Raw genomic sequence first — 19,597 nt, 5'->3', positions numbered from 1 at the left:
GAAGTCTGATAAGAACCAAAGGAAAAGATTTACTCTCGGATTTCTAATGACTGTAGAAAGGTGTTTTATGTTCAGCCCTTCAGACACTAAAAAATTCAGGAATGCATCTAAAGATGTGTCCCAAAACGCTATGTAAGAAGAAAAAGTTAAAAGTGAGGAAACATTGGATGAAACTAGAAAGAATAATAGAGAAAACCTGGGAAAATATCCAGACAAAACTACAATTCAAAAAGATACAGTATGTTCAAAGCAGCACTATTCACAGTAGCCAAGACATGGAAACAACCCAAATGTCCATGGACAGATGAATGGATTAAGAAGACGTGGTACATAAACACAATGGAATACTATTCAGCCATAAAAAATGAAATAATACCATTTGCAGCCATATGGATGCAACTAGAGATTCTCATATTAAGTGAAGTCAGACAGAGAAAGAAAAATACCATGTGATATCACCGATATGTGGAATCTAAAACATGGCACAAATGAACCTATCTACAAAAGAGAAACAGACTCAGACATAGAGAACATACCTTGTGGTTGCCAAGAGGGATGGGGAAGAGAATGGGATGGACTGAGAATTTAGGGTTAATATATGGAATCTGGAGAAAAGGACTCTATTGTAAAACACCCCTGTGTTCACCCTGCACAGGCTGGCGGAGAGATCAACAGGCAAACAGCGAGTTGCCCAGCTGTGTGACCAAAGCCAATGCAGTGCCACTCACAGCAATTAGGAACACAGGGCCACCTCCACCTCCAGGATGGGGCATCAAAACCGGCCGTACCCAAGAGTCGAGGCTGAGAACAGGCATGACTGGGACAAACAGAGATAATACGGCCTCCCAGTGGAGGGGACATTAGGAGCAAGGCACCCCGTAAGAAGGAGCACCCTCTGAGGAAAAGCAAAATCACAGAGGACTTGTGAGAGTTCCAGGCAAGGAGCCTGGGAAGATGGGCAGAGGCTAAGTGTCTGCTGGCCTGGGGTGCAATGAGGACTCATGGAGGGACAGGAGGCTAGGGGGTGCCCTCAGCAAAAATCAGCTCGCAGTGAAGTGCGAGGTGGACGAGAAGGGCAGGAGGATGGCAGCAGAGACACAGGTGCAGGAATCTGGGTGAGACGCTGATTCTGTCACGCCCTTCTGTAGGTCTTAGAGTGGCTCCCACGCCCCGAAGATGTGCGCCTGGATTCCCTCACCCACGTGATCAGACCCAGCGCCTCTCTGACCTCAGAGCCTCCCCGGTTTATTGTTCCTCAGCTACACTGGCCTCTTTCTGGTCCAGACCAAGCTCATTCTTGCTCCTAGACATTTATTTGGGCTTCATTGTCCCTTCCACATAATTTGTGCCTTTCACCATTTGTCTGTTGTTCAGGGCTCCTCTCCACTGCCTTCCCAGAAACGCTTTCCCTGCCCACACTATCTGATGCCACCCCGGAACCTATACACACGCACAACCAGCAAAGCTCTCACATATTCCTTCCTTTTCTTTAAAGTATGCGATGATCTCAGATATGCCTCTTTTTGGTCCATCCCTTTAGACTATAAGAGCCCTGAGGATAGAGGGAGGGTCTGCCATTCATCTCTATATTCCTTTTTTTTTTTTTTTTGGCCGCCCCCACAATGTATGGAGTTCCCGCGCCAGATCCGAGCTATAGTTGCGACCTAAGCAATGCCAGATTTTTAGCCTACTCTGTAGGATGGGTGATCAAACTTCCTCCCAACGCTCCCAAGAAACCACGGATCTCATTGCACCACAGCGGGAACTCCATCCCTGGATGCCTAATGGCCAGAAGAGCAGGACTCAGAGGAAATAGTCACTAGTCATCGCTAAAAGGAATGAAGTGGCCGACCTGGGTCACTTGCCTATCCATGGGGTTTGAATTTAATTTTATAGGGAGACTGAGGGGGAATGAGATATCCTGTGTATCTGTCAAGATGACTATAAGAAAGAGCATAGTCAACAGGACAACAGAGGAGACGTAAATAAAGGGTCTGTTCAGAACAATGCGAGGAGCGCTGAGAAATTGATGGGGGAATGGCTTAGCACCCCAGGCGCAGCCAGAAGCTGTTACTTCCTCAGGCAAAAAGGGGCACAAAGGAAGACTGTCCTAGCAGAGAAAGTGGTGGCTCTGCAGGAGGAGAACCACTGCAGGGAGCTTTAGTGAGGGGTGACCCCAGGAAGGAAGGGCTCTCAGGAATCATCTCACTCTCCAAGCTCCGATCTCTTCTCAGTGCTTCTCAATGGATGAATCCAACCAGAAGCCACGGGGAAAAGAGTTCAGGGGCTGACGGTCCTGCCGCTCAGCCTCCCAGGCACAAGAGGAAAGGGTGGAGTATGAATCTGAGGGGGCAAAGGGGAGTTACCTCTGCATGGTTTTTCCAAACCTGCAGAACCATAGAGTAGCAGAGCAGTGGCTCATCAACGTGATGCAGGACAAACAAAACACCTCTGTCCACTGTGCATACAGATTGACCAAAAAAGAGAGTCTCATTTCCTATCACCTCCCTCTGGCCCCTTTGGAGTCTTACCTTCCATTTCTTCCCAGTGCCCCCACCACAGCTTCTCACTGCCCTTGGCTTGTCAGACATGGGAAACAGCATGGAGGCTACAATCTGAAATCATCCTTTACATGTCGGTACTGCCTCGGGTTGTGGTGCAGAATAAACTGGAGGCGTGAAAAAGAGTGGCGTTCTGAAATTCTTACTGAGCTCAAAAGCAGCAGGAGATGGTAGAACAAGAGATTTGAATTTCATGCCCTCCATCACCTGGGCTGCAAGTTTTGAAAATGCAGAATTCCTGACCTTGGACATGACAGGCTCAGAATTTTCTAAAGGATTTGGGCTGCTCTGTGTTTTCCCCTGCAGTTTGGGTGCTTTTTCCACACAGCGCCTGCAGATGTGCTTGCACATGTCCCCAACAATTCATTGACGTTTCTTATGTATTTGTTTCTTTGACATCTCATTCAGTGCTTTGCCCTAGGCTTCATATCACAGGCGCGATCAAGTATTATCAAATAAAACTTCAAACTGTAACCAATGCTTACAGTCCTTTTCTTAATGTAATGGAAACTTAGAGTATGGGAAAGAGAAGAGAAAATTCATCTTCAACCTTCACTGCTCTCCAGCGAGCAGCAGCATCGAGAAAATCTGATCCCCAAAGTTTCAGGTGCTCAGGAGGTGTCATTTGCTGCAGACACTTCCTCTCATCATTGGAGACTTTTCCCCATCGTGGATCGCCCATGGCGAAGGGGTGATTTGTAATTTGCATTTTTAAAATCAAAAATCAATGCTGGGTGCTGGGAGGTTTTTGCAGGGACAACTTGGTGCCCCTGAGAAAATACACAGCAGCAACTTCGAATCTCAAGGATTTTTGTTTGTTTGTTTATTTGCAGAATCTACCCTCGGACTTCAAAAATAGTCCTGACCAGCATCTGGAAGAGCTGTCTACAGGAACTAGTCAGGTGCTGGGCTCTGTGACGGCCCTGCTAGAGGCTACCTGTGGACAGGTAAGGAGCAAGGGTGGAAAGAGAGAGAGAGACTAGGAATATGGGAGGGACAAGGAAGGAGAAGACAGCAGGGAAGAAAACCAGTATTTAAGTGATTGGTCCATGGTCACTCTAGGAAGTAGAAGAGACAACAGATAAGAACCTGATCTTGACTCCCAAGTCTAAATTCCTTTCTCTATAACCAACTTGGGGAGTAGTCACAGGGAATTCTCTGTTAAGGGCACCCTGATAAGGAGAGTTCCTAATTTGTCTGTTTCACTAGATTGATTTTCACAGAAGCATTTTTAATAGGTCTTAGTGTGTGCCAGGCAGTGACCTGGGTATTTAGGATCCAAAGATAAATAAGACGTATTTCTCTCTCTTGAAGAGCCACAGACTAATATAAAAATAACCACACCCCAAGATGTAGTAGGGGTGAAATCATATGTATAAGATGCCATAAGATGAGAGATGGGAGCGTAACAACTGATCTAGAGAATCTGACAAAGATACATCAATAGGGGAATATTTTGAGGGATGACTAGGAGTTCAGCAGGTGATGGCAAGAAAAGGTGTTACAGGCAAAGAAGTTATACCAAAAGATAAATGTGGGAATTGTATGTGAAAATGATGAGGGGAGGGATTTGGCTCAATAAAAGCATAAACAGCCCCCGAATAGAACACCATCCTCCACTGCTGGAGAAGTCTGAGCAGAGGGTACACAGCCCTGTATCCACAAGAGAACATCATGGTGACTTGTGCCTAGCCTCCTTGGTGGTCCCTAAGGTGTTCCTGACTCAAGCTTGGCTCATATTGGAGTTGGACTGCAATGCAGTGGAGAAGCAGCCGGGTGGGAATCTTGGCTCTTCACTGACTATAAGCAGGTAAGTTGCTGAACCTCTCTGAGCTTCGGGCATCTGCATCCTTGGACTCTAACACCTGCCTCACCTGCTAGAAATACATGGATTACTCTTGCATAGCACTTAACACATGGCCTGGAGGGGGAGGTGAATCCACAGGTATAACCTTGAATGATGACATCATGATTATAACAAAAGAAGGAAATTCCACAGAGGTGAGTAACGTTGCTGTGCTCTGATCACCTGGGCAAACTGGCCGGGCTGAGGGTGGCAGCCACAGGCAAAAAACATGGACGTATGTCCTGTGGACCAGGGCTGGGACATGGATAAGGAGAATGGAGTTATAAAGCGTAGGCTTGGAGCCTGTCTTTATTTAAAATTTTTGGCATTTTTTTCATCACAAGTCTTTTTTGCCTTAATTTTGATTTTTTTCAGATCATGCATTAATATATTATGCATCTTAACTCCTGAGCTTTTTAGTGCCTTCTTAAATTTGCTGCCCAAAGCGAATTGCTCACTACCCTCCCCAGCCCCTCCCCGGGCCCTTCCCCCTGCTCTCCATGTCAAGCCCCACCCACATAGGTAGGGTTCCAGCCTTTGCCTTAAAAATGTCTTTCTCCCCACCACCCGCTAACCTGTGCTGAGACCCTAAGACTCTAAACCAAACAGTTTCTGGCTCGGTGAGAGCAGACTCCACTTGCTTTCTCTTCTTCCTTTTTCACCTTGTTCTCTCTCTCTTTAAAAAAAAATTTTTTTTTTTTTTTTTGGTCTGCCCTGTTATGAATTTTATAAAATACAAAAAGAAAAAGGAAGCTATGGAACTGGAAGGCTGAGAGCTCTCCACTGGAAAATCAGCCCAAATTGTGTCATTACCCTGAGGAACCAGAGGAGCACATTGAAACGAACACAGACAAATCACATCACCTCCAAAGGAGGAGTCTCAATGCCATAAGAGCCCTGTGCCAAGGGCCTGTGTTCCAGGTGTAAAGTACAGACAGCTTCCACCATGCACTATGCCAGACCTGTTTTGCAAAGTGCGGGAGGAAGCCTTCCTCAGCCTTACAGTTAGCAGCTTCCTCAAGCCCCCGTCCTGCTGACGTCTCTCCCTCTGCAGCTGCCCTAAACGATGCTGTTAAGTAATTCAGTTTGAAGAGCTCTTATGGAGATCAATTTTACTAATGCACACACAGCGGAACAGTGGCTGGGCTACTGTAGGGTGAGGACTTGCTCCCTCTTTTTTTTTTTTTTTTTTTTTAAATCAGAGAACAAGAACGGGAATTACCAGTCAGGTTGGAGCCGAACCGGAGCTATGGCTTCCCTATGGAGTAACATCTCCTGACTTGGCACTTTGCAGAAAGGTTACAAATATTTATGTCATGTGCAAGCCATGCATGGCAATGAGAGCTTCTGCACAGCTTCAGCTGGGACACTTGTGGGGATTTCAATGCAGGCATCAGAGTCCTTGGATTTCTGATAACAGCTGTCACTCAGAATTGACAGCAAGGGCCTGGATTTTGCATATATATATATATATAAATTCTAAATTATTTCTTAGCATACACAGTCTAAGTTCCTTTACCAATAACCCTTCCACTATATATGTTTCTATTCTGAATGTAAACAATTGCGAAGCAGTTACATTGCTAAGGCATGGTAACTTAGTAACCACCCCGCTAGATGGAGATCTAGTTCCAAGACAAACCTTGGTCCTGTGCGAAGGCTTCTTCAAAATATGCTGTGTTAACAAGAGTCAAGAATCAGCAAAAGGCCAACAACATCGGAACAAAGAAAACATTTTTAAAAGTTGGGGGCTAGGATACTCTAGAAACTGGTCAGGGAAGCACTTAGAATAATGATGACATTCCTGTTAAATTCACGCACGTTAAATCCAACAGTTTCAGATTAGAGTGATAAACACGCTCCAGTGTCACGTCCCCCAGGACTGCGATTCTCTACAAAAGCCATGTGCTCTTCAAGCTGAAACTGGTGGCACTAATGGCCTGAAGCAAGCCAGAACACAGATTGGGACTTGAACTCAGGTGCCGGCACTCGAGAACCCAGCCTAAACCCAGACTGGGACTTGAACCCACAGTTTTAAATTAGAATCACTCACCCTGCATCTGGACGTACTGCGATTCAGCCTGCAGAAGGAATTCAGCAGGAGGAGATAGGCAAGAAGCGGATTTATTCAGGTAGGACACTTGTGAGAGATGCAAGCAGGCAGGCACCGAGGCTCTGCCCCAGGATCTGATGGGCTACAGTTTCATCATCCAAGAGGAGTGGGGGTCGGGTTGGCAAAGATCACTTCTTCCCTTTTCCTGAGCAGCAGCCCCTCCGTATCCGTAAGATGTGTATTCAAATCAGCAGAAGGGCGGTCCTCAAACTCCTGCCCTTGGTCTGACCCTGAACGCAGGCCTCATCCCATCCTCCACCCAGTGACCTGAGGCAATTCTCTCAACTCCGCAAGCCAGCCTCGTGCTGATGGCTTTTGGGCGCAATTTATTAATTTACAGTGATCTCCCAACATCCCCTAGATTTCCTCTGTCTATGGTCCTTTACTGGGACTTCTACAACCACCTGTGCCTACGCCATCCCTATCAAAATTAGGATTTCCCAGTAAGAGAGCGCCCCACCTATTTGCCTCTGTGATTCAGATGTTTCCAATAGCATTTTGGTTGTATATTAAGCACAGCCCCTGCTTGAGCCCATGGAAAAGTAGGACATCAGAGAGGCCTTAGATCACCCAGACTACTTCACACCGCTTAGGAGATTAGTATTCTAAAAGAGCACGCAAAACCTGCTTCAAAATGCCTTTGGCTTTCCAGCCTCTAACTTGAAATAGGCTTCCAGGAAGAAAAGATAAGGCAACGGGAAGGAGGGAGGAAATTAACGTTGATGGGGGTCCGCTCTGTGTCAGACGCTACGCCAGGCGCCACACAGAACTTGTCACTTAAGCCAGGTCATGAGGATATGAAATCATCAATCCTCTTGCCTTTTCCTCTTACTTTTCAGAGCAGCCCATTCACTGCCAAGTGCCTTATGTATCAAATTTTAATTCCTTTGTTATGAGTTTGGATGCAAGGGACAGCACCAGCAATTCAAACCAGTTTAGGAAAAATCAGAGATTTATTAGCTCAGGTCCAAAGAAAAACCAAGGACTATGGGAAGGGCAGAGATGCAGCCCAGTTTTATGACAGCTGGAGCCTGCAGATTATCTCCAAGATTATCTTCTATAAAGTCGCCTCTTTGTCTCTGGGTGTTGGTTCATTCTTCTTCAATACACCCCTGCTTTCTCCACATTTGAAAGAAAACGTGGCTGTCTCAAGAGCACTTAGGCTTGGTATCGTGTAGCTTCTAGAGGAAGAGAGGAGTCAACCAGTGTCTCTTATCTCAAGACCAAAACTACCAGCAAGAAGACCATTCGTGATGGACACAAGGCACCAGTGGTAGCCATGGCAACAGGAGGCGGGCACTTCCTGGGAGAAGGGGGCAGCGGGCAGCACACTTAAGACTCCTTACACCCATCTAGAAAGTATTTCTCTCCTTAGCAAATACCTAGTTTAATTCCTAGCACGTAACAGGTCTTCAGGGTGTAGTTACGAATGTCAAGGGTAGAAAAAAGGAAGTAAAAGAAACGGGAGTGAACAGAATAGACAAAAGGCCAGGCTGGCAAGGATTCCAGTTCAAAGTGACCTATCTTCCCTGCAGGTGAGCTCACCACCTACAAAAGCATATTGAGAGCCCAAGGGAAAGCGGCTTGTGAGTGTTTAGAAGAGTGGACGCCTCTACCCTCAGCTGACTCTCAGCTGGTGTGACGCTCTGACCACAGGGACGAGGCGCTTGAGCTACCAGTGTTTCCAGGCTTATGTTATCTTCCCCGGCAATAATAATATTTTTCTTCTTTTAGCAGCTGGCAGGAGAATCTCTTCTCCAGGGAAGGACCCGCTTTCATCAGGCAAATGCTTTGATAAACGTACTCAGAGGCTCAGGTCAGCTGGTGCTGGGATTAGAGAAGCAGGTGGGGCTGCTCCACGTGAGATAAGAAAAGCGCTTTGCTCCCGAGACAGGGGAAGGTGGGGAGAGTGCGGGGAGGGTGGAAGGAGGGAAGGAGCAGAGAGAGGAGACTCCAAGTCGAAGGCCCAGGAAAGGAAGCCTGGGAGGGAAAGAGATACGTGTCTGAGGGGGTGTGGTGCTCTGGGCTCCGTGACCCAAGCATCCTTCATGATAGTAACATTCCCCACTCACTCATAGGGGTGGCCTTCCTGGAGAAGCCTGAGAAGGAGAGAGATTTCGTGTCAAGTGATTACGTGGGCACAGGGGTGACACCCAGCCTGGGTTCCCAATGCCCACATGTGAAATGACCCACACGCCAAGCTTTAGTCCACACTTCCTGGAGCCCGCAGGGCACCAGCCCTGATGTCCAAGGTGAAGGGCGCTGGCCTTCCCTCCCTGCTCTTTAGGGAACAGGCTGCAGTTCTAACAGCAGTTCCATCTGGTGAGTCTAACCCTTGTAAACAGGTTCCGAGTTCCTTTTACTTGGCTGGCGTTTTCTGGCGCGAGGTCGTATCTGCTCCCCGTCTTCTTCCTCCTTCCTCCCAACCACCTCCCGCCTTCATCAGGTGAGCGCCTCTTTATCCTTCAGATTCACCTTCCATGTTCCTTTGTCTAGGGGAGCCGTCCCCCAGCCTTGTAAGCGCACATCCGCCTCCCTTCTGTGTGACCAGGATTTCCTGACTTGTTGAATTAGAATTGTTTGCTTGCCACTTTCCCCCCCGTCTCTCTCACCAGACCGTAACCTCAGCGAGGCCCAAGCCGCGTCTGTTTTATTCACCACTGAATCCCTCATGGAGTGCCTGTCCCATGGCAGGGGTTCTATAAATATCTGTCGAATGTGTTTAGCAGATGAGTGAATGAATAAAGCTCTGGGAAAACCCCTCGCAGCCAATTCAGTCCCCACCTAATCGTTCCAAGCGGATCTTTTCCCCTCCTCGGTTCCACATCCTTCCACCACCCCTCCATTGAGGGCAGGTAGAACCTGCAGCCAGGGTCTGCCATCAACAAGTGACTCTTGGAGTTCCCGTCGTGGCGCAGTGGCTAACGAATCTGCCTAGGAACCATGAGGTTGCGGGTTTGATCCCTGCCCTTGCTCAGTGGGTTAACAATCTGGCATTGCCCTGAGCTGTGGTGCGGGTTTCAGATGTGGCTCAGATCCCGTGTTGCTGTGGTTCTGGCGTAGGCTGGTGTCTACAGCTCCGATTTGACCCCTAGCCTGGGAACCTCCATATGCTGCGGGAGTGGCCCAAGAAATGGCAAAAAGACCAAAAAAAAAAAAGTGACTCTTATGATGCACCTGCCGGTGACCTTCAAGGAGCAGAACATCTGGAGTCTAAGATCCAGCCTCAGGCAAATGAGGCTGGGAGAAAAGGACTACTGAGAAGAAGGCTACCAATTTGCTCCGACCTGCTCTCCCCCAGCCATGGCCAAAAGGTCCAGAAAACATCTAAGTGGAGCCTGTAGGCATCAAATATGATCTTTGCCTGGGTGACCAGAGAGGCAAGAGCAGAGCCTTCTAGAAGATTCTCAGATGTCCTAGATCTCTGAACATGTGAAACAGGAACACTACCATCCCTGTTCTCAGTGAGCCTGGACTCCAGCTGAGGAGACGGGACACCACAGAGAGCCGAGGTCTGTGGAAGATGAAGGCAGAGAGAAGGCAGGGATGGTTAAAGCCCACGGAGGAGAAATCCCTCAGAGAAGCACAGGGACGACCCCCAGAGGACTTAGAAAGCAGGTGGCGTCTGAGCAGACGTGTCGAATTAGGAAGGGGTCGAAGACATGAAGAAGAGAATGGGCAGAAAGACGGAAGTGGGAAAACCAGAGGGAAGGGCCCAGGGTCCTTGGGTCTGAGCCCCAGGCTGTAGAATGCGAACCCTGACTTTTACATGACAGGGACCCTTTGGAAAGCTTTAGGAACAAGTTCCGTCAGAGCAGAATTTGGGGACACGAATCCTGAATGGGAAGCCTGTTTGGGGAGAGGGAGGCTGAGGAGCAGGCGGGGCACCTGCAGCACTGGATGAGCTTAGATGGTCTTCTAAGGACCAGGGCCGTGGAGACAAAGGGCAGGAAGGGGAGGCGGGGGGGTAAGAGTCCAGATGTGGAGCTGGACTGTGAGCAAAAGAGAATTCAGCTTTATCCGAAACACTTTTCTTTAAGGAAAATTATGTATGTGGTACTTGAGTGATAAGAGGCAATAGAAGTATTAGAAAGGAGGGGGGAACAGGCAGAAGCAAGAGAGAAAAGAAAGAAAAAAGAAAAATGAAAGAAAGAGAAAGAAGGAAGGCAGGAAGAGAGGAAAGAAGGAAATAAAAAAATAGAATTCAGGAGTTCCCGTCGTGGCTCAGTGGTTATCGAAGCCGACTAGGAACCATGAGGTTGTGGGCTCGATCCCAGCCTTGCTCAGTGGGTTAAGGATACGGCGTTGCCGTGAGCTGTGGTGTAGGTCACAGACGCAGCGCGGATCCCTCGTTGCTGTGGTTCTGGTGTAAGCCGGCAGCTACAACTCTGATTCAACCCCTAGCCTGGGAACCTCCATATGCCGCAGGAGCGGCCCAAGAAATGGCCAAAAAAAAAAAAAAAAGACAAGAAAAAAATAGAATTCAGTAGATTTGGGAGTAGCATGCTTTCTAGAGATAATTACTGGATGCCTATATGTGACAAGCACTCTTAAAGGCATGAGGATGAAAAAATTGCTAAGACAGAAAATGTTCTCTCTTCATGGAAACTTTCTTTAATGGAGGAGATAGATAATACACAAGTTAAGAAAGAAATAATTTTATTCCAAAGAGTGAGAAGTAAGAAAAATAATAAGCTGTCGACATAAGCAGATAATGTTCCAGTTATCTTTTGTGGTCCAAAAACCAACCATCAGGGAGTTGCCTGGAGGCCTATCGGTTAAGGACTCAGCGTTGTCACTGCTGCAGCTTGGATCACTGCTGTGGTGCAGGTTCAGTCTCTGGCCTGGGAACGCCCACATGCCGTGGGGCACAGCCAATAAACAAACAAATGAATAAATAAATAACCAACCACCAAATAATATCTTTAAAGAGTAATGATCATTTGGTTTTGTGCATGAGTCTCCAGCCTGGGCAGGACTCCTTGGGACCAGCCCATCTCTCTCTACCAGTGTCACTGGAGCGGTTCAGAGCTCTTGCATTCTATTGACAGAAGTAGTCACTGGAGTTCCCATTGTGGCTCAGTGGTGATGAACCTGACCAATATCCATAAGGCAGGTTCCATCCCTATCCTCAGTAAGTGGCTTAAAGATCCAGTGTTGCCATGAGCTATGGTGTAGGCTGGGAGGTCCTGCTCTGATTCAGTCTCTAGCCTGGGAACCTCCATATGCCACGGGTGCAGCCCTAAATAGATCCCCCCTAAAAAAAGAAGTGAGTCACTAAGGCCAGGAGAGGAATTAGTCTCCACCCTTCTATGGATTGAGCATCAGAGGCTGTGTAGACATCGCAGGAGAGCCTCTTACACCAGAGGATTAGTAAAGGGTGCTCCAGAATCATCCGTCAGGGTTCTCCAGAGAGACAGAACTGAGAAGAGATTTTCAGTGTGTTTATAGATATTATTTTTATATAATTATATTGTACATACACACACACATACATACGTATGAAGAAATGTTTATTTTCCAGGATCGGCACGTGCAGTTGTGCTACCTCTGCCAACTGTGAGAAGTGGCAAGTCTGAAATCCAAAGGGCAGCCAGAAGCTGGAAACTCAGGTGGGAGTTAACGGAATGGAAACCGCTGGAAGACCCTGCCCAGGGTGGCGTGATCTGACTCACACGGTGAAGACAGGGCACCACCAGCTGACTGCCCAGAGTTAGCAGGTCTCTGGATCAGGAGTCTTGGGGGAAGCGACAAAGGGGGACAAGGTCCGGCAGCCTGCGCTTTCCAGGCCAGCTGTTGGAGGAGCGTCAGCTGTGGGACAGAAATGAAGAGATCAAAATAGGGCTTCTGTTCTGGGAAAGTCAGGTCTGAAATGAAAACTGATCAACCCTCTTGAATCAAAGCAGCAGGACCTTCAGGGCTGCAGCCTGGAAGGTTTAGCTCAGAGCTGCTGGCTGAAACCAGGGCATGAGGGGCTGCCCCAGGGAGAGAGGCGAGAGACCACAGTCCACGGCCAGCTCCTTCCCATTATCTATTCATGACCACAAGAGGGGATTCGAGAAGGCAAAGAAAGAAAAACAAAACAGTTTGAAGAGAATACTGCTCTGTTCTCTGTCTCCCAAAAAGGCCACGTAGGTGCTGAGAAGGAAGGGCAGCCAGGAGCCAGCGGCCAGGCAAGCGACATGCATTACTTATAAGATTCCACTGAAATGTAAATCGGGGGGAGTGTACTGCCTCCCTTGGCTTTAAATGGAATCATGAAGTATTCATTGGGTCCAGCCAAGGCTTTTCAGATCTGGAGCTCCTCGAGAAATAGTTGGCATGCTAGGGTTACATTAATAAAAAATAAATAAATCCGTGTCCAGGAACCTCGTGCTTGTGCACTCTAAAGCTGCCCATTCTGTAGATATTAATGTTTAATGTGTTGGTAAATAGTGGTTGGCTTTGCCCAGCACAGCATCAAAACCATCCCGCAACCCTTGGCGCAGAACCGCTCAGCCAGCGCCTAAGTGCCCGGCGGAGGAGGTGTTCTGAGCAGAAGCTCACGGAGACACATTGAAAGTTGCTTCGCTAAGAGGAAATGTGCCTGCTCGCTGCTGATCAGAGTTAGAGTCATACTTTCACTCACCTTCCTGTTCCACAGGCTTGACCAGCACAGGAGAAAGGCAGGCAGAAGCGGATGTTTTCAGAACTGAATACCTAATGACCAGAAACCTGCTTAAAGCAGGGCACACTCTTTAAAGAAAGGTAAATGCGTCCGAATCAACACAGTTTGGTTTATGGGGGAAAAAGCTGATGAACATTCAACTCAGAGAAGGAAAAGTACTTTTTGGCTTCAGACCACTTACACGATTTCAGGTGTTTCCTAGAAATTTCTAGAAAGAGCACACCGATCGATCTGACCCATCACTTTCCATTATCTATTCACCTCCCAGCCCTGCCGACCAAACCTCAGCCTTGCCTGGTGCCTCTAGGTTACTTTTCATCCAGAGGCACCACTGAGAACCAAACAGTGAAATGAGAAAGGGCAGGTGCAGAGCACAGAGCTGACCACTCAGGAATGGGGATAAATCCTCCAGCCCAGCATCCTGCCTCGCTGCTGACTGCCAAGCAAACTCAGCTCATATCTGCAAAAAAGAGAAGCGTGTGGACAGCAGAGACTCTCATTCTCCCTCGGGCTCCATATCCTGGCTGTCAGCAGACCCATTTTTATTTCTGCCCAGACTGCAAGGCCATCCAGAGTGTCCCCGAAGTCAGGCACCAAGCTTGCAGGGAGAACATCGGGGCCCTCATAGCTTGGGAGATGCTGGGAGACCCTTGGAGCTTGGGCTTTTTATGCTAAAAAAAAGTGGGGGGGGGGGAAAATCTGGCTTATGACGTTCCCCCGGAAGCTTTGCTTCTCCCACTCAGGGTTGTGGGGTGAATTGTCTCCCCCAGAAAGATACACGGAAGCTCTAACCCCTAGTCCTTGGGCATCGTGGCAATTTTGACTTGACGATTAGAATAATGAGGTTAATGATAGTTACAATAGTCTCCTCATCTGTTTTAACATGACACTTTGCTGACTGCAGTGTTTTAGTGCAACTGAATATTTGAAGCATATACTCAGAAATGTCCGTCTAAGAACCTTCTTTTCTCAAGAAAGCATTAGGGACGGAAGGGAGAGTGTTAACACGGAGCTAGCCAGTCCCTGCTGCAGGATTTACGGGGGATTTTCTGCAGAGGGGAGGAGCCTGCAGGTGTTTCAGGGCCTGAATTCTGGACCTGGACCATTTCTATCCAGTAATGTGACCTTGAGCAGGTCACTGTCCTTCTTTGGACCCCACTTTCCTAATTTTTAAAATGGCAGGATTGGACTAGGAGATAGTTAAGATCTCTTTCCAGTTGAAAATCTCCCCCGCCTCTGTCCTGTGGTTGGATTAGTCACACTGCATTTCTCCTGAACGTGGACATCAGAAGTTAACAGCAAAAGCGGCTCCCAGGAGAAAGACAGAGAGACAGAGGATAAGGGTATGAGTCCCAGGTCTGTACTTGCCGACCACCCTGGGGAGGTATATGGGTTGAATTGTGTTTCCCCAAAAGATGCTGAAGTCTGAGTACCTGTGAGTGAAGGCAGGGCTGTGGAAACAGGGTCTACAGACTCTATAGATGCCCGTGCTGGCTGGAGCCCCATGGTGAGGGTGGGGTGATCCACACCTGGCACCAAAGAGGCTTCTAGATGGACTGTAGCTGCCAACAGAACCCCATCTGGGCAGGACATGGTTCTGGGCAGTGGCAGCTTTCACAGAGGCATCCCCAAGAGCATCACCAAGGTGTTACTGAAACTGAGGCCTAGCAGCCAAGATGCAAGAGGCAAGGCTGGAGGAAAGCAAAGTTGGCTCTATTCTGAAGGCCAGTAGCAGGGGGAGAGGGCAGACTCATGTCCAAAAGCCAACTGCCCAAGGACAGTCAGAGGACAAGAGCCCTTTAAGCGGACTTTCAGGGGTGTATAGGGGGAGGGAGGGGGCTGCATGCAGAAACAGCACAGGCAGCTCTGACAGTCATTTTGAAACTGGTCATGCTGTGCTCTGATCAGTGTCATCTTGATTCTTTTAAGTACAGTGAGTCTTCAGTTCCACTCTGTTCTCATCATGTCTCTGAGGCCAGTTCTCAGAATTGTCGCAGTTTGTGTCATGGCCACAGTCTGGGCATCATGTGGTTAATATCTTCCACCTGGTAGGGGTTTCAGTATCTATAAAACAGCTCAAAGGATATGGTTCAGAATATTACCTACAGCCCTTGAAGAGGAACTAAATATCCCTGACTTTGCCTAATGACTAAACGATTATTATTTGGTCTTGTTTGCCTGCTTTCCTTTGCTTTTGCATGTTCTCACTTCTCTGATTCAATGTATTTTTTGAGTAAAGTTTTTCTACAGACAAAAGACAGGCACGAGGACATGGTGGGGCGGGGTTTGGGAGGAGGGAGGACCAAAGGGACAGAGACAAGAGAAGGGAGTCGTTATCCGAAGGGAGGAGGCTGACCCTGCTGGGTGCCTGGGTAGCCACATCACACAGGGTCAGCCCCAAGGGGTAGGGTGGGGGGGGAAGACTGTCCCCAGCTAGTCCTCCAGCCTACCTCCATTTCTGGGTCATTTTTAAATGCCCCCTGCCCCCGAGAAGGAGGCGCACATAACGCTGTCCCCATCACTGGCCTGGATTCCAGTGACTCCAGCAGGCCTTAGGAGAGAGTAGATAGACCCTATAGCTATTTGTCCATAGGTGAATCAAAGGAAGGGATGCTCTCTGTTAACTCCAGGGCGGGGTTAACTGGCCCCGGGGTGGGGATGGAGCAGGGTGAGAAAGGAGAGAGGGCATGAGGCTGGAGATGGGGAGGCCTCAAGGGGGCAAGTACAAAATCAGGACTGATGTGGGCTCCTCAGGGAAGAGTCCGGACGGAGCCTGGTTTCAAGTCATCTGTCCATGACCTTTAGAACACTGTGTAGGGCAAGTTCATGTAGGGAAGAAGCTGGAAAGTACAAATACTGAGTGCTTCATTCCCAGGAACTCATGGTTTGGCTTCTGAGATCTGCTTTCCCCAAACAGCCTCACTCTGGCCTGCAGCCATGAAGACTCTTCTGGACAGTTAACCCCAACCTTTCTAGAAATCCTGCAACATTGTAGAGCCAAGTCTGCCACTGACTCACTGAGAAGGACCCAGTTCCATCTCCTTCTGTCTCTTAAGCAGATAGATGAATGAATGAATGAATGAATGAATGAGGTGTTTCTCAGCAGGAGAAATAAACACATGACCCTTGTGACAACCTAGCAGGCCATAAGGCACACAGGTTCTGGAATCAGACAGGCAGATGGCTGATACCATGTCCTAGCTGTGACCTACTGCAAATGACCACCTCTGGGAGCCCCCATCGCCTCAGGAGCAGAATGGTTGTTAGCAAGAACCGAACAGAATGATGTAAAGATCCTAGCACCTCACGGGGGCTTAATTCCAGGAGTTTCCTTCCTGGTCCCTCCCCCCTCCCCCCTCCCTCCTGTATTCCTTCCTTATAATAACTAACATTTGAGCAGCACCCGGTCGGTGCCAGGCCCTGTGTGCTTAGGACTTTCTTATCCATCATCTCATTCAGTCTCATCCTTACAGGTTAACTATCCTCCTGTATTCGTTGGCTAGGGCTGCCACCCTAACGAAGTGCTACAAACGGGGGCCACTGAAATGTATTTACCGTTAAACACATTTTAACAGTTTTATAGTGAAATAGAATTCTGGAGGTTAGAAGTCCAAGATCAAGGTGTGGCAGGCTTGGTCCCCTCTGAGGGCTGCGAGGGAGCATCTGTCCCATGCCTCTGTCCCAGCTCGGGGGGTGGGGGGGGGGTTGGTTTCTGTCACTCTTTGTTGTTCCTTGGCTTGTTGAAGCATCACTCCATGGCTGCTTTCATCCTCACACAGTATGCTCCCTCTCTGTGTCCCAGTGCCTCCTTTTTAGAAGGACGTCGTTCATCTCGGATTAACCCCCACCCTAATGACCGCATCTTACCTGGATCACTCTATTTCCAAGTAAGTTCACGGTCACAGCACTGGCCTCCATTCAAGGTACTAGGCTTAGGGCTTCAACTTCTTTTGGGGAGACACACTTCAACCTACTCACCTCCCAAGGATGGCTAGCACGTCCAGAACCAGCACGCACACCCCTGTCTGTCTGTCTGTCTTTCTCCCGGGAGCTACCTTTGGTTGACTGTCCATGCCAAAGTTCAGGAGAAATGCAGTGTGAACGATTCAACCACAAGGAGACAGCTTGGGAGATTCTTATGCACATTGGATCAGAAAGAAATCCATTTTACAAATGAGGACACACAGGTCATAAGAGGGGCAGTGTTGGCCCACGGTCACATAGCTGCATAGAAAGAGCCCAGGTCCGGGAATTCCTGTTGTGGCTCAGTGGTTAACGAATCCAACTGGGAACCATGAGGTTGCGGGTCCGATCCCTGGCCTTGCTCAGTGGTTAACGATCCCGGCGTTGCCATGAGCTGTGGTATAGGTTGGCGGCTACAGCTCCAATTAGATCCCTAGCCTGGGAACCTCCATATGCTGCAGGAGTGGCCCTAGAAAAGACAAAAAGACAAAAAAAAAAAAAAAAAGAGTCCAGGTCCAGAACTCAGGTCCCGATGCACCTGCAGGCCTTTTCTCTCCTCCGTTAAACCTGCAGCAGGGACATGCCATCTCCATGGATGTCGAGAAAGAAGAGGTTTCTTAAACAGAAATTTGAGTAAAAGCTTTAACCACTCCGTTGCACTAAAGCCCAGCAGTAGGCAAAGTGTCCATTTTAAACCAGATGAAGGGATTATTATCGTTCTTATTATTATTCTAAAAGTCAAGTCAAAATTACTGGTAAGTCCAAGAATGCCACTTGCCTCCCATGTCCACTTTCAAAAAAAACAACCCACCAAAAATAATCACAGTTTCAGCTAAACATGTATTGAATTCCTTATGTATTTTTTATATTTTGTTTTGTGCAGGACTGTTTACCTAGTTAATGATGAAATGAAATCTATTGTCATCCAGTCGCTGGGTTTTTTTCCCTTACTCAGTCTTGAAGTGCCCCCTAGTGAATGTTTTCAGATTTAAGAAGCTGAGGAATAAGCTGGAAAGATTTTCAAAGAGCTGAAGAGAATTTTGGAAAGAAATAGGGACCGCAGTGGGGGCAGGTGGAATTTCTCCCTTGTTCCAAAGGGATTTGAACATAATTCTTCTAAAATCTATCCTGGAGCCCTTTTCTATGTGCTCACTCACGCGGAGTGCTTGGCAGGTTCGTCCCGGAGGCAGGGAGGTTTCACCCACAGAGCACCCACCAGAGAAGTCTTGCAAGCCTGCCTGCAGCCAGGCTGAGGGAACAGCCAGCACAGCCTGAGGCCGGGAGCCCAAGAGAAGCCAGGGACTCAGCCAGTCACTCCAGCAGGTGCCGTGAAACCCCTGCCAGCACTAGGTTTGCGCCTGAGCGATTTTAGGCAGCATCTTTCCAGGAGAGGAAATCTGAGAGTCATCCTTTGGTTTCTTCAAGTCACGCAAATTTGTATGGAAAACAGCATTTGATGGGACTGTATGTTGGGGGGGGGTGTACTATGGTACTATGGGTACTCTCTGTAATAAAAGATAAAATTTATTAGTTAAATTAAAAAATTGTTAAACCACAGCACTTGATAAAGCAAGGAAAACTCAAAGGAACAAAACATCAGAGAGGCAACTAAACATCAGCTTCATCCAGTCAGCAGTTTGCAAGCCGGCCCCTGCTCCAGAGTCACCTAGAGAGCTTTTTAAAAGTGCTCACTCTCCTGGGGTTCCCGTTGTGGCTCAGCGGGTTGTGACCCTGACTAGGATCCATGAGGATCAAATCCCTGGCCTCACTCAGTGGGTTCAGTATCAGGCATTGCCGTGAGCCGTGGTGTAGGTCGCAGACATGGCCTGGATCTGGCATTGCTGTGGCTCTGGTATAGGCCAGCAGCTGCAGCTCCAATTCAACCCCTAGCCTGGGAATGAAAAAGCAAATAAAATAAAATAAAATAAAACCTCACTCCCTCTCGCCACCCTCAGAGCTTTGCATTTGATTGGTTGAGCTGGAGCAGGCATTAGTCTTCTTTCTTTCTTTTTTATATATAATGATTTTTTTTTCATTATAGCTGGTTTACGGTCTTCTGTCCATTTTTTTACTGTACAGCATGATTCATTGCAGCACTGCTCACAATAGCCAAGACATGGAAACAACCAAAATGTCCATGACAGATGATTGGATTAGGAAGATGTGGTGTATATATACACAATGGAAAACTACTCAGCCATAAAAAAGAACGAAATAACGCCATTTGCAGCAATGTGGATGGACTTAGTCTTCTTTCTAAATCCCCCAAAGGAAGCTGACATGTAGCTGCAGCTGAGAAACACTGACCAAGATGTCAGCCATGGCCCAGACTCCAGATCTCACCAAAGCACCTTCCAGGTGACCAGCTGGGTTTCCTTGGGGTCCTTCAACCAGCAGGAGGAGAGGAGAGACTGGCCATGCAGGAGATTGGGTGTGTAGGTGTTAAG

The sequence above is a fragment of the Phacochoerus africanus genome, chromosome 10, assembly GCF_016906955.1.
Source record: "Phacochoerus africanus isolate WHEZ1 chromosome 10, ROS_Pafr_v1, whole genome shotgun sequence".
Taxonomy (NCBI): domain Eukaryota; kingdom Metazoa; phylum Chordata; class Mammalia; order Artiodactyla; family Suidae; genus Phacochoerus; species Phacochoerus africanus.
The sequence above is the reverse complement of the archived record's forward strand: the minus strand, read 5'-3'. Positions refer to the sequence as shown.